General features: G+C 39.3%; 1 protein-coding gene across 1 annotated transcript in view; it reads right to left on the reverse strand.

The window, feature by feature from the left end:
• Positions 1 to 12,043, reverse strand: part of MSRA (methionine sulfoxide reductase A) — a 255,962-nt gene that overhangs the window by 83,707 nt on the left and 160,212 nt on the right. The gene's annotated exons all lie outside the window — the stretch shown is intronic.

Below are 12,043 nucleotides of genomic sequence, written 5' to 3' on the forward strand. Positions count from 1 at the left end.
TCATATACGAGTGACCCCCAAAAAACTTACTTGGTAATTAATGTTCATCCAGGTAACACACATCTTCCTCATTTCCGTAGCGAAATATATATAAAAAAATAGAATCCCCCGTTTTCACAATTTCCTAACAGCAGTGGGATAATTCTGCTTTATCTGGTTTACACAAATGTGGACAAACAACTTCAGGACGTTCAAATGACAAGAAACCTGATGTTTCAACCTTTGTGTTGCATACAAAGAAAAAAGGCAAACGAGCTCCTGCCATTCCATGCCACGGCAGAAGCGCCGCGAGGCCACTAGAGGGCAGTGAAACAAATCAGGTTTTTCTCCAGCCCCGTCACATCCCCCCAATTTTCGCACTGAAGGTTTTTTTCCTATAATAATAATATATCACGGGATAATGGGGAAATTTATTTCCTATGATTGTTGGCACATAAAATAGCAACCACGTATATATAACGGCAAGAAGTGCTGGCTGAAAAATAATCATCCAAGATATAATTAGCTGATTGAGATAAAAATAAAAAAATATTACAGAAAGGAAAATGAGGGAGATGCTATTAAAAGCTTATGCTTGTGTGTGTAAGTGGAGAAGGGGGAAGGATGCTAAAATCCATCCCCGTGATCTTCTAACTCTTCCATTTTTTTCAGAATTTTTCCAGGGGTATTTTAAGCTTCACAGCATAATCTTTTGGGATGAAAGTTATCATCAAATTGTATTTGATGGAGGCAATTAATTTTCCAAATTTTCTAGAAAAACTGTTCAGACATTTCTGATTTGTTACTGGGGGAAATACTGTATTTTGTGTAGTAAAAAAAAAATAATCTGGGACACTTTATTTAAGGAATGCAAAAACTGAGCCTTGAAGTTTGCAGTTGGGAGTCCTTCAGCATGAAGAACTGGCCAATAAACCTAAAGTTGTCTAATTTTGCAACTTTTTAGAAAAACGTGGTGCTCAGACAATCAGTGGATGGTTAGTATTGAATATTGTCAAAGAGGGAACGAGCACCAGCTTCCTGCAGCACTTCAAAAGGGACAAGTAAGACAACACACGCAACGCTGCCAATTTGTACTTGGTTAAAAACAAAACAAACAAAAAAAATGAAGCGACATTCAAATGATGAGGCATATAATTAGTGCCAATCAACATGTTTTTGTAGAAAACAGGTCACAGATAAACCCAACATCTTTCTTTGATGAGATTACAAGTTTAGCTGACAAAGGAAACTTTGTAGATACAATACAGTTAACATTTCATGTTTGATTTAGTACCATATAACTATTTCAATTATATAAAAAAGTGCTACACGGTATCAATAAAGGAAACGATAATTGGATTAAGATGGACTTTCACCAGAATTGTTACAAAGCGCATTGATCAACCCTTGGAAATAATTATAAAATTAGTGCCGGTAAAATTGGAAGACCTCATGAAGGTTGGAGTCACAGCAAATGCTGATAATGTTGGGGCACTCACACTGCAGAACTGAGATGATTATAACACAATTAAATTCCAAATTCTATTTCTAGGAAAGTCAAATCCAAAATTTTACATCTAGGAACAAAGAATGAAGGCCACATCTACAGAAACCTGCGTATAAACAGCAATGTGTCCTAGGAGGTAATTTGACCTTTATTCACGTCTCTGATTAAGTTCATTCTAAGTAATTGTATCTAGTTCTGGTATGCATGTTTTAAAAGAAAAAACAAAGCTGATTTTTAAAGAAACTTCAAGAAAGTTCAAAACTAATGAAACAATCTTTTTGGTGAAAGTCACTGATATGAGAATATTGGTGTGTAAAGCTACGATTTTGACTACATGCATATCCTGAGGAAAAGTAATTATTATTATAATAGAATAATACTGACTATTCTCCTGAAGAGATGGTGGATCCATGACTTTCACTGTCAGTCACCAGCTGTTACAAATATGTACCCAAGCTTCTGGCTATGGGTCTTCATTACAGGATCATAGAATGGGTTGGGTTGGAAGGGACCTTCAAGATCATCCAGCTCCACCCCCCTGCCCTGGGCAGGGACACCTCCCACCAGAGCAGGTTGCTCAAAGACCTGTCCAACCTGGCCTTGAACTCCTCCAGAGACTGGGCAGCCACAGCTTCTCTGGGCAACCTGGGCATTGTGCTTGGGATCTCCCCCACCCAGGTGCAGAACCTTGCACTTGGCCCAGTTGAACTTCATGAATGCCTTCATTATGCCTTTTCCTACTAACTTACAAAGTCCCTTTACGTGTAAAAGAGTTTTTCTTCTGTGAAGACCTTAAACATAGTTCCTTTAAAAATTGAAAAAGATGTGGTTTAACTGAGTCACCTAAAAATATCCAAAGCAAAGGAGAAAGGAGCAGCCAGAATGGAAATACATTAACCTCAATAAGCCATGGGAAGCTGGTTGCCTGGGGAAAGGTCAGGACCAAAAGCTACAGAGCAAAACATCCTGGGGGCTTGAAGAACTGCGTCACTGGAGATGATTTCTCAGTCTTTGAGGACACTTTCTGTAGTGGCCCAGGAGAGTGCACACCTACATGGTCCTGCAGCAGAAGGTATCTTGGGATACTTTAGGCAGCAGGAAGATGGAATGTATTTTCTCCATCTTGCTATGCTGGGTAGTTAAGATTTACTTCTAAACCCTGTGACTAAATGGCATATCATAAAGGTCAACTGCAAAAAAATACAAATTTATCTTTGTCTGCAAGGATAAAAATAAGGTAAGATTTTTCCAAAACATGGGCCTGAAGAAGAAAGTGGAAAATCTGAAGAGTAGGGAAAATGTGGAAGTAGGAAGAGAGGGATGTTGGTCAAGGTCAGAAGATCCTGGAAAGGAAAAGAGCCAGGAAATGTGGGAAGGAAACAAGCAACAAACAAAGGCTGAAATAAACTTGCAGTGGGAAAATGAAGAGAGAAAGGCAGAAGAGCTGATTGGCTCAATGGAGAGCTGTAACCTGGGCTTTGCTTGATCATGCATGGTGTGAAGGCAGACACCCATCTAACTGGTTCTTCACCAGTTTGGCTCCTAAGCCCTGCAGTAGAAGATGACAAAGTTACCCACTGCAGCATCACCAAATAAAATCAGTCAAGGTCATAAAAGCAGAGATTCCTGAAGTCAAATTTTGCAAAATAGGACTGAACTCACGCAAATCCCATCCCTCCATGTCCTCATCCACACTCCGATGTCTAGGGATAGCAGTGTCTGCCCAGTGTGTTCCCTCCTTTGTGCTTCACAGCAGCTCTTAAAAAAATCTATATATATATTCCTATATGCCCAGGTACAAATATGATTTATATACAGGCTTCAGAGCATCAATACACCATTGAAAAAATACTTCTATTATTATCTGTTGTAACTCCATGCTTTCTTGGGAATGATGGATACACATTAACATAAAGAGAAATGTCCTGGCCTTTCCTAGTTGGGTGGATTTTTAACGTCTGCAATCCTACAAAACTCTAGCACAAGACTGATAATATAGTTGATGGTATTGCCCATCAACCAAAAAGCCCATTCTGACTTCTTTCTGCAATTTAGCTCTTACTGAAATCAGTAGACATCCTGGATCTAAAAGAAAAAGGGATTCATCCGCAAGCAATCTGTGGGAGTCAATAAAGGAGATAAAAGAAATCTAAAAGAAAAAGGGATTCGTCTGCAAGCAATCTGTGGGAGTCAATAAAGGAGAAAAAGTTCTTGATGCAAAAAGATCACAAGATCAAAACAGCCATGACAATGTTGCTCACTAAAGCATGCTCTGATTTTTCTTCCCAGGAAGTATTGACTTGTTTTCCCAAAAGCTGAGCATAATATTTGACTTAGTGGAATACTTCAAACAGAAAATAATACACAGAATTCTCCAACAATTCAGTGAGGGGGAAAAAATGGCTGAAATTAAAGAAACTCCTAGGCCAGGTTTTTATCTCAATTGCGTCGCTGGAAATCCACACTAATTCCATTGAATCTGATGGTCGTGTTCTGGATTTGCAGCTGTGCAGCTCATTTGCATTTAGTCCCGTGACAAAAACTTGAGATGTATTTAAGCAAACTCTAACATCAGTTAGAAAGCAATCTCATCAGTGTTGGCTACATGCTGTAATACATCTGGTTATCAAATTGTTTGGACCCCAGTGCTTAAGTGGTCACTCCTGTGTACATATTTTGGTACCCAAGCAGCATATTTTGTAAATGTTGAGTATCTGTTGTTTCCATGTGTGAGCTTTGTGGAGCTCAGAACTTTTGAAGTGCCATTATGTCCTTATATTTGCCTTCAAAAGCTCTGTTTCAGATAACTTTTTGGCTTTATGTTTTAGAGTTGGATAAACAGTAGACAAATGTTCTATGAGTACTTACTTGAATTCCTAATTAAATTCATTCTGGCTTCAGCACACATTTGCCACTGACAAAACTTGAGCTTTGCATAGTGTCCTTTAGATCCCACAACTTTGCACTAAGGATAAGCAAAAGAAATGGACTGCAGAAGGAATGCTCCCAGACTTCACCAGGCTCATTAAAAATGCATGTATCTTTTTTTTTTTCTTTAAAAAAAAAAGGCTTTTTGTTTCATTTTTTAATTTGTATGGAAACTATAAACCAGGCCAACTCCACTTCCCCTCTCCAGATCAGTGCAGAGAGTCCCACTACAAGCCTTATAGAATGGTTTGGGTTAGAAGGGACCTCAAAGACCATCTTGTTATCTTTCACCCAGGCATGGATGGATTCAAAAGCCAGAGCAGAATTGAGACACAACACTCTCGATGCATCTTGAGACTCGGCACATATCCAGATGATTTCTCAGTTCCCATTTCCTGGAAATTTTCATTTAAGTCAGTTTTAAGAGCTACCTTTAACCCAAAGACAACAAGATCTGACACAGAACAGCAACAGCTAATCATGATCATCTTTCTTTTGACCTTCTTCCAGGCTACATAACTGTCCTCCACATAACTGATCTCCTAGTTAAACTAAGCTCCTTGAGAGGTTCCTTAAGAGATGGAACTATATCCTGTTCCCTGTAAATCACTGTGTACACTTAAACCATCATTATTAATATCATTATCAAATTTATGCTCCTGACATTTAATATGCTTGTGAAACTTTTAGAGGGTTATAACAGATGCATAATCAAGATCAAGAAATTCAAAAGCCTGAACTAGAAGCGCTTCAGAATGATCCTTGATGCCACTGAACCATGTGGGAACACATTTACAGGCTGATGTAATGGTATTTAGCTTCAGTGTGTCGGCATCACTACAAACTCCACTATGTTGCTTTACCACTGGTATGAGCTAGGACCCACCTATAGGAGAATAGGAGATCTGTGCCCAGCTGGAGTGGCAGCTGGAGGCCAGGTCTCCAGGTCAAATAGAGTAGGACATCTCAGATGGCACCAGACTCTTGTAGGGAAATCAACTCAGTCCTTTAAATCTTCAGCTTCTGGATCAGCATGAGATCTGCCCTGAAGATTGAGAATTCATCTGCCTAAGTACATGAAAACTTGATGTCTGTACAACTGTAGGATTTTAGCAACAAGCTGAACAGAGCAAGCAACAGAAAGCAGGAAGTGTTTCATTTACAAACCATTTTTGGAGTCAAATCTATTCCATATTTACATTAGGGCAATTTCTAATATTAATTTAAATGTCCAATATAAGCGTTAGCTTGAAGCACTGGCTTCACATTCACAGTACAATAAAGCAAATGACTTCTTTGCTGAACTCCATGACCTCCCAGATGAAAAAATGATCGCAAAATAGAAAGTACGGTTTTATAATATTGTTCACAGTTCTAACTTCAAATGGATGATTAGCTGTATTTGCAACAGCCAAAGGGCTAAGTGAAATGCCTGGCCTTTGATCAAATGAACAGCATATATGCAGAATCGAAAGCTTAAAAAAATCTTGCCTTGTGTAGCATTGATAAAAACAAGGAATGTGCTGTTGCTGCATCCAGGGAACAGAAATAGTATGGAGTTGGGAACATGCTGCACCCAGCCCAGGATGGTGGCACTTCTCCTCTGCCACAGTAAGTTCTGGGAGGTGCCCTTAGTCCTCCTGGGCTTTCCAGGGGTCCTCATTTCTGTTCTTATTCTCCACATTTCACTGGTTTAATATAAAGTCATCTTGGTGGTGATGTTAAAAAGTTTTTCCTCCCACAACATGAGATGAAATTCTACAGCCCAATAATGTAGGGAAATTTATGAAGATAGAAAAACCAGATGAGCAATAACTATAATATTGTGCAAATTCTGAAATTATATGTTATGGCTGCAAAGAAAACCCGTAGCGTGGTGACCATGTCTATTATAATAGAGTTCCCTATCAAAAAAGTAGAAAAAAATAGACACATAAACAACCATAAAACTTTATAAATGCATCCTACAGATGCATTTCAACATAAATTCAACAAAGCACAATTGGGTTCTTAATCAGTGCTGACAATAGGACAGGTCATCTCATAGACAAAGTTATAATACCCTAAGTTTATGCCATTAAAGTTCAGGACAGGTCATCTCATAGACAAAGTAATTCTAAGAAACTCCTATAATACCCTAAGTTTATGCCATTAAAGTTTTTATCCTGTTGCCACTGTTGTGGCAAAAAGTGTGTATTAGCTTTGAGCTATCTTTTTATCCTGTTGCCAAGTGTGTATTAGCTTTGAGCTATCTTTCTGCTGCAACTCGACCAAATTTTCTTGGGAGTGACAAAAAAGGCAAATTTTCTGCAGTTTAAGGTAAATAGGAAAAGAGTTAGCAACTGTTCACACAAAATCTCCTCATCCATAACTGAATGCAGCCTTCTCAGAGAGGGATGAACATAAAAGGGTATCTCTGTAGCACAGATGAGTGATTACAAAATAAATAATGGCTTAGCTTATCAGATCAGGTTTGCTTATTTTCATAAGAGCTACCACCATCAATCAGGAATCAAGTAGCTACTATTCACATCAGAGTGAAGCAAAGATAATTTGATACGTAAAGCTCTGCAATAGACATAATTTGAAGAGGAGTAAGCAGGTGTTATTTTTTTATCAACTCCATTGTATTGCTTTAATAACAACAACCTACTTTTAAAAAGAGCTATTTAACTTTTCCCAGCCAAAAAAGAACACATGAGAAACTGTCTCCCAGCCAAAGTGTGTTCTAAAACCACAGCTGAATGTTGGAAATTCACTCCATGAGGCATTTCCTCACGCAATGAAAAACTCAGGACTCTCAATCCTGTAGGTCTGTAAATAAGCCTCAACAAACACAATCCTGACCACTTCATTTCCTCACAGATTGCTGCTCCAAAGCCCATAGTACCAGTCAGGAAACTCCAGCTTTTAAACCTCTTTTCTATGATACTAGACATAAAGATTTTGGTTTTGCAGTTGAGGGGTTTGCTGGTTTGTTCCCACATCATTTTATATCTCTTTTCTATGATACCAAATATAACAACCAAGCTCTTGGTTTTGCAGCTGGTTTGTTCCCACATCACCCCACAGCAAGGTTATGAAAATTTCCCAGTATCTATTAGGATGCTGAGCTGCAGAGATACTGCATCTTCTGCTGGGCACTGCTAAGTCACTCCTTCCCTTATCCTACAGAACGTATCCATCCAGCACAACCTGGTTTATTCCTGGTGGGGTGAACACGTGAGTTAGGTATCTGAACTTCCATTAAACTCATTAGAGTGTGCCCAAAATCCACTACCTAAATATAGGCATTTAGCAGCATTTGAGGTGCCCAGGGTATTTCAGATAAGCAGATAAACTTTCCAAGAATATAGCCATATAGTCCAAATAGCAAAAAAAAAAAAAAAAAAAAAATTACTTCTAGGGAAGCTCCATCCATTTCTAAGCAAAAAAAAAGTTACTTCTGTGTTTCATCTACATTTCCTATATGTTCAGTAAAAAACCACTCCATTCCAGTTCTCTGGACCTTAGTAAAGGCCACATTTGTAATGTCTTTGTAAAATCTCAGCAATTCTATCCTCCTCTCTCTTTGAGCACTGTCTCCAGGTTACAAATATAAGAGCAACTCTCCCCACCAACTCCTCCACTTATAAAAAACCAGGAGCTTATTACCTGCTCATACCACCCATCACCTCAAGACTCAATTCATTCATAATTATCCACCGAGAGGCCCTCTAGTTGCTCTGTGGAAGGATCTTCTCCTGCCAAATATTACAAGGTTACAAAAACAGGGATCTGATCAATGGAGGGAGCATCTGATCAATGCTTATAAATATTTAAAAGGAGGGTCTCAAGAGGATGGGGCCAGTCTTTTTTCAGTGTTGCCCAGTGTCAGAACAAGAAGAAATGGGCACAAACATGTACATAAGAAGTTCCACCTAAACACAAGGAATAATTTCTTCACTTTAAGGGTGGCAGAGCCCTGGAACAGGCTGCCCAGAGAGGTGGTGGAGTCTCCTTCTCTGGAGACATTCAAACCCCACCTGGACACGTTCCAGTGCAACCTGCTCTAGGTGGACCTGCTTTGGCAGGAGGTTGGACTATATGATCTCCAGAGGTCCCTTCCAACCCCATAGCATTCTGTGATTCTGTGAATCTGTAATTCTGTGAAAGTAATAGACCTGCACTTTGCTTTCTGTGCACCATGTTCCTTGTCAGCACTGTCCTACACAAGGATGCAGAGATGTTGGCATTTTGGGGATGTTGCATTAATATAAGCCAAACACGGGAGGGAGGGATTCAGTAAATTCGTGAAGACTGAAAACCCAGTGCTAGTGCTTGACAAAACAAATGCAGGCCTCTCATTCAGAAAAAATAACTACAAAACTCTTCCCATCCTGATTTCACTATTCGGATTATTGCCTAGATAATTGATTTGAAAACCAAATCCAGCCTAGCAACTGTCTTGAAAATTGAGTAACCTCAGGTTCAACTGTATTAAAAAACTTCAGCTTCAGGCAAAACTGATGGAACAGCTCATTCGCAGTACTTTCACCAAGCCCTGGCCCTCATTTTATGTTTTTCTGATTACGCCTACATTGTGTTACAATTCACTGGCAGCGCTATTGTGTTATAATATATATTACCACCAGCCGACTCCGACTGTATGCATTCAGCTTCATCAACAGCTAAAGACGCGTGGCTCGATGCATATTCATTGCTGTATCACCATTTCTCAGCTGTTAAAACAGCTGCATGAATCAGCAACAAGTTTCACAACTTAAAATAGATGTAACCCCTGCAGGATAGTTGGGCTCAAGGCGCATTGTGAGTCTCACTCATAGGCTGGTAGGAGCTGGGGACGCGGGGACCTTAATGACAGTATTTCTCCACTCAAGCATAGCTTTGCCCTAAAGGTGTAGGCTCCATTAGTGTTTCGGTTTGGAGCAGAAGTGTGCTTTTGTAATAAATCTCCTGATTGTGGTCACTTCTCATGCTCCGGTTCACATCCCAGAGTGGTCTGGGGATGGATGAACCCAGTTCCTTTTGATGGAGCTAAACCAGAAACAGTCCACTGACTCCCGTCTGCTTGATGCTTGTGGTCCTGAGGACCAAACTACAGCTCCTGAAGAGCAAACCTCTTGAAACACACATTTCTGGGTCCTTGGTACAATCTGGTTTGTTCTGCAGATCTGCTCCCCTCAGCCCATGCTGCTTTCTAAACGTGGTCAGAGCTGAACATGGCTCTGGCTGCTGGAGAGGAGCTGGTAATTCCTGTCATGGGGGCAGTAACTCATGACACAAACCTTGCCGTTGGGTAGTTTCTATCCTCAGCCAACAAACACATTTCCTTTAATCCAACAATAATATCTGGCTCTATGAAAAAAAATCCAACATCTATCAAACTTGTATTTTTCTATTTGGAGGATATCCTTACCTCTTTTCCAGGTCTTCAGCTCAAAAAGACATCTAAGAGCACATGCCAACAAGCAAATAAATTACCTTTGCTTTTATTCATTTGCTGTGCCAAAAACCTGTAGAGTCACTCATAGAGGTTGTGGTTATTGCACTTTGAATATTTGTTAGTTCTTCCCCCGTTTGGGGCATGCACCACCGCTTATCATGGAAAAATCAAGTGTTATGCCATCCCCAGACATTTTTATCTGTCACTATCAGGTGCACAGATAGGCGTGTGTCACTGCCAGAAGAGCTGGGTATTTATTTTAAATTGCTGCAATAATAAGGAAAGTGGTTGTACTACATTGACATTAATGTAATGCAAAACATGTAATATGAAAAGGGATTCCTGAACATATTGTTTGCTCAGTGTGTTTCCCACACAACCATTCTACTACCACTGCAATACCACAGTAGATAATATTGTAGATATTGTTGTTAATAATACATAGAAACCACATATCCTCTAGGAATTTCGGTACATATTTGCTGTGTTTCCTTACTTGGCAACACAGTCCCTTCCTTCCCCCTGCTTCAGTGCAAAAACAAACTCGACATGTGATCACTTACAGAGTTGTGCCTAATTATATAAAAGCACTAATTATACACACTTTTCAAATGGTGATAGACTTCAAAGTAGGTAAATTTTAAATCGTGCCATTAAGGAAATCTATTTGATGATGGAAATTTCTGTAATATCATATTGCAATCTCCTACATTGCTTTCAAGTCAGTATTAATTTAATGACAAATAACAGCAGAGAATAATAGAGCTGAGAAAGCAAAGTGAAAGCTGTAAGATTTACGGTGTGATATTGGTCAGCAGATGCTAACAAAAAAAGGATCAAAAACAATTTGGAAAAGCGATGAACTAAGGTAAACAATGCGGAGAAAGAAGTTCTGCATGATAAACCTGAATACGGAACCGTCAGAAACTACTTTGTGAACAAAGATAAACACCTGCAAGACTGACTTATCCCCATGTGTTCAGCTACTCATGAGAAAATATATATGTGACTGAACACTTAATTTACATGCACAGTTATCACACTGCTAGGAACGACTTGCAAATGAGTTACTTGCAGTAAGTATCTCTTTGCATGCAAAATAACGCCAATGGCGTGTACAAACCAGCCCTAAAAGTGCACACGTAGCTCAGCCCACCAATGTCACACACACATTTATGAAAACCAAGCTGCCACCCAAGAGTCCAGTTCATGCACCTCCTTTTCAGACCTTGGTCCATGGCTCTTCATACATAAACTCTTCAAGACACAGTTCTTTACCTTTCAATTTAGCTATTCACCAAACCCCCTTCTTCTTCAACACAACACTTTAGTGAAGCCATAGAATAAGTGAATGCATGAAAGCTGATATTCTTTTAGCACTACTTAATAGTTCTGCTGTCTATTGATCTGGTGTTGTAGATGAGTGGTTTATTTCATATAAGTTATAAGAATTTATACACCTCTGCTGTAGAATCTGGATGGCGCATTGACAAGACCACTGGGCAGATCAGACAGCAATTACAATGCAGCAACGCTACAGGACACTAATCCCTCTGCTGTGAGTTAAATAATAGCTTGTGTGGCAGGGAAGAGACAGAATCCATCATCACTGAAAAATAGGACTGTGTATGGAAAGGGAAATGGTCGATCTTCTCTCGCACAAATCCTGGTGTCAAAACAAATAGTCTTACTAAGTAATGGGCTGTCACATTTAATCAAAGAATTTATGGAATAGCTTGATAGAAGCATCCTATAAGCAGCAGGTGGGAGACCCTGAGTTATCCAGCTTAAATATTGATCATGACTTTCCCCCAGCATTGAAGAACTCTGGGGTTTGAGATTTTGGCTATACCCGTTAGAGTATGGGGTCCAGATATGTTTGAGTAACTTTAAAATCACAGACTTTTGCTCTCGTGTACCCACATAAAAAACTGTCTAGAACACATTAAAACTATTGCTGCACAGGTAAGTACTTTTCTTTCTGCATAGGTATAAAATAACATTAAATGGCATACAAAAAACCCCCTTTTAGAAAAGTTGGAATTTAAACCAAAATTTTCTTTCTGCATAGGTATAAAATGACATAAAATGGCATACAAAAAAAAACCCTTTTAGAAAAGTTGGAATTTAAACCAAATAGGATGTGAGTTCAGAATTGGAGAGAGGAGCTCCAACAGCAGCAT

This window comes from Calidris pugnax, unplaced genomic scaffold, assembly GCF_001431845.1.
Source record: "Calidris pugnax isolate Ruff unplaced genomic scaffold, ASM143184v1 scaffold154, whole genome shotgun sequence".
Taxonomy (NCBI): domain Eukaryota; kingdom Metazoa; phylum Chordata; class Aves; order Charadriiformes; family Scolopacidae; genus Calidris; species Calidris pugnax.